General features: G+C 43.3%; 1 pseudogene; it reads left to right on the top strand.

The window, feature by feature from the left end:
* The first annotated feature begins 229 nt into the window (after positions 1 to 229).
* LOC145498088 (uncharacterized) lies at positions 230 to 1857 on the top strand (annotated as a pseudogene).
* The last annotated feature ends 1854 nt before the right edge of the window (positions 1858 to 3711 follow it).

The following is a 3711-nucleotide window of genomic DNA, read 5'->3' on the forward strand; positions in this document are numbered from 1 at the left end:
CTATTTCCACAACACGCCACGTAATGATATTATTTTATTGGCTTTCGCAACTCCACAACTCGCAAAATACTCGTTTCCATATTTTATCAAGTCTTTGTTGTTGTTGCTGTGTTTTTTGCTTAACTTACTCTGTTCCGCTAGCAACACGGGTACTCTAGGGTGAAAGACAAACACAAGACAATAGAGCCTAAGAGAAATAACAGCTAAGGGCCAAATTTGAACTAACGCATACTTGCAGTACCAGTTTGTCTATATTACCCACTACACGATTGTTAGCATGTGGGGTGCCAAGGAAGAAACGTGGCTTAAATTTTCAAGAGTAATTTTCCGTTGTCGTAATGAAACGTTCCTGATCTAGGCTGTTTCTGACTCTCGAAGCTAACAACCGGCTACATGAATTGTACAGGATTTTTCATTTTAATTCAGTTTTATTAGAACTCAGAGAAGCCATGTTTGGTGGGGTTATCGTTCGTAGTAGAAACGTTATAGAATTAGTCGCGCACCGGCAAATTCGATAGAAAGATTGGCGTGGCACCTATCAAATATTCCTGGCACGATATTAGCCCAAATTGGGGACAATGTAATCCAGTAATTACTACAACTTTTATCCTTGGCAGAACCCGAGCCAACCTTTCTACATGATGACACCAAATGGCCAATATTTGAGAGCAGAATCAGCGCCTACCCACACGTGGAGGCCTTGAAGATTCTTCTGAGGCAATCATCGATGTCAAAGGAGCAACTGTGTTTCTCCGTGCCATTTAAATGTAGAAACAACTACACATTTCTGGTAGATACGTCATCCTTGAAAGATGAGAAAGATTTGATATCTGCAGATGGCAATGGGAAGTGGCTGTGAGGTGGACGTACATACCGCTACTTTGAAGTGCACTGTTTAGAAGGCGACATAAAAGCTAAGTATCTTCCAAAAAAGGTTCATGCTATTACAACGTACACCCTGAAACGCACGTACTGGAGAGCAGAAACTATTTCAGGCTCATGGTTTCGTCGTGTAGTCACCAAGATAGAGGACGATTCCCTCGAGTTCCCAGTGGCAATTTTGCAGTACTTCTTCGAAAACGGCGAAGAAGAGGAGCTAAAACTTGCGCCCCATGGAAACAAAAAAGATGATAGCCAACCATACTTCAGAACAGCATCTTGCGCGATGAAAGATATGTCAGAGAGATCAAAGCTCCAGAAACCGAAGAAAGTAGAACACGACATGTGGAAAGAACAAGGAGGTATTGCTTGGGTAGAAAACACAAGTGAAGCTCCAAGCAATAGACAGCAGATCTATGACGTTAAACGTCGCAATGCTGCAGCCTCCCACTGTTCAATAGATGGCGTAACATCTGGAAGTGAGGTGTATGACATCATTGCCATTTTCAACGAACATCAGCGACGAAAAGACAAGGGTTTCATCAGGGATTACAAGTTGGCTCCATTTGGTGTTGTTCTCGCTTCAGAGAAACAGCTGCATGACATTGTTCGATTCTGCACGAATCCTGACCAAATTAGCATACTTGGAGTAGATTCCACTTTCAATATTGGTAAGGAGGAAAGCGAGGAAAGCGGACGATACTGGAAACCGCACGTCACCTTTGTTCATTGGTCCAGCACTGATCCATGCAAAGAAAGATGAATACACTTACCAATATTTTTTCTCAACCCTGGTAGCTTTGGAAGAGCAGCTGAAGAATGTACTTTTCTTTGGCACAGACGGAGAACAGGCAATCATCAACGCCGCCACCAAGAACTTTGAGTATGCTACTGGATTGCGTTGTTTCCTGCATGCCATAGACAACATAAAACGTTACCTTCGGGGAAATGATTTGCAGGCTATTGAGAAAGATGTCATAGCTGATATCTTTGGGAAGCGCGAAGGCCGAGGTTATCAGATGGGCTTGGCTGATTCCACAGATGATGAAGACTTCGACCTGAAACTTGGGCAACACTTGAAATGTCAGTAACCAACTCAGCAACTAAAGCTATCTTTCCAGAGTGGTTCAAGAAGAATTACGCAGATGTTGTTAAGAAATCCATGCTAGCTTCAACCAGACGATGCGCAGGCCTGGGAGGACAGCCAACTTCTTGGTACACGAACAACGATCCCGAATCCATCCATCACAAAGTGAAAGATGACAAGCGAAATCAAAAGAAGAATATGACTATTCCAGACTTCATCTTGCACCTTGAACAAGAGGTTGTCATGCAGTACCATCAGGAAGAATTAGCAGTTATCAGAAGAGGAGAGTATCGCTTGCGCGAACAGTACAAATTCCTAGAAATCGAGGAAGACGTTTGGTTTGCCATGTCTGGAGAAAGACGACAACGCCAGTTGGAACGTCTAAGACGTACTGCTGTAACTGCCCTTTCAGTATCATTTCAGGCAGAAAATGATGACCAAACCCCTTTCGGAGGTGACTGGGGGCTTCAACGATGTGGCAAGCATGGGAAGAGTCACTACAAACGATGTCAACCCCAGTGCAGAAACATTACCAGCAAAGATTAGCATTCCTCCTGGAGCAGCTAACATTATTTCAATCCCTTTCAGTGTTGCCACCAGAATGTGGCAGAAGGCAGAGCATTTATTACCTAGACCTGGGTCCATTGGAAAACCCATTGGCGCATATTTCAGTGACAGCAACGCCCATCTCGTTGCTAGCGAGAGCAAGCCATCCCAGCCCCACTTTGTTTATGTGCATGACACTGGGCGTGTGACATGCGAGCAGTGTCCGTCCTTCAATGACTGGAAACTGTGCAAGCACACCATAGCAGCATCACGAGCCAGAGCTAAACGGAAGCTCAAAAATTCGCCAGGTCCGGTTGCTATGGGGTGATGTCATTTATCTGTTAGGTTGCTGTCATCGCAAGACTTTTGCGGTTCTATTGTGGTTAGCGATAATTGCTTTCAGTGAGCGTAATTGTGTACAAAAGTAACCTGGTTATTTTCAGATATGATCTGGCCACATAATTGATATTTTATAATAAATTTTCATAACGCGGGAATATTGCGCGGTCAGATATGAAAAAAAAAGACTTCGACTTCGAATGAACCCGTCATCGGTTGTTGAAAACGGACACAAAACGAGATGTGCCTCTGAGTTAGAAGATATGGTGTCTCTCTGACGCATTTGTGCGAAATTGAGCCAGTTTCTAATCGAGTTTACCTTGAGGAATTAAAGAAGGCGCGTGGGTTTTCTTTTCACGGGAAGGGAAACAAAGGAGCTGCCCTGACTATACATTTGGATTGGTTTTCGCTTAAACCATAAAACAGCTGTTGAAAACCAAACGAAACCGCCAGCCACGATTGATTTATACATGAATTCATTCACCCAAGAACGACGGAGAGAACCAGAAAGTGTTTTCAGCTTGCGTTGCCCGTGACCAACCTCCCAGAGCATCGAATCAAGACGACAGCTTCAAAACTCAACAAGTCAAACGTACCAAGTTAAGTCTTCCGATTAATATTTTATTTATATCATAACTTACACCCATTGTCATGCTATTAGATTGTATGGGGACTAGATAGCTACTAAAATGTTAAATCACTATTTTCATCCGTGGGTTAGACCCTACACTGAAGTCCATGGTACACCAGTTTTCTGAAAGACGAATCCAGATATATAGTAAAATCACCATGTAGCCACATATTATAAATCCGCTCTGGTTTTCCCACGCAAACGTCCTCGCAGTTTTTCTACGTTACCG

This window comes from Orbicella franksi, chromosome 9 (assembly GCF_964199315.1).
Source record: "Orbicella franksi chromosome 9, jaOrbFran1.1, whole genome shotgun sequence".
NCBI classification, from domain to species: Eukaryota; Metazoa; Cnidaria; class Anthozoa; order Scleractinia; family Merulinidae; genus Orbicella; species Orbicella franksi.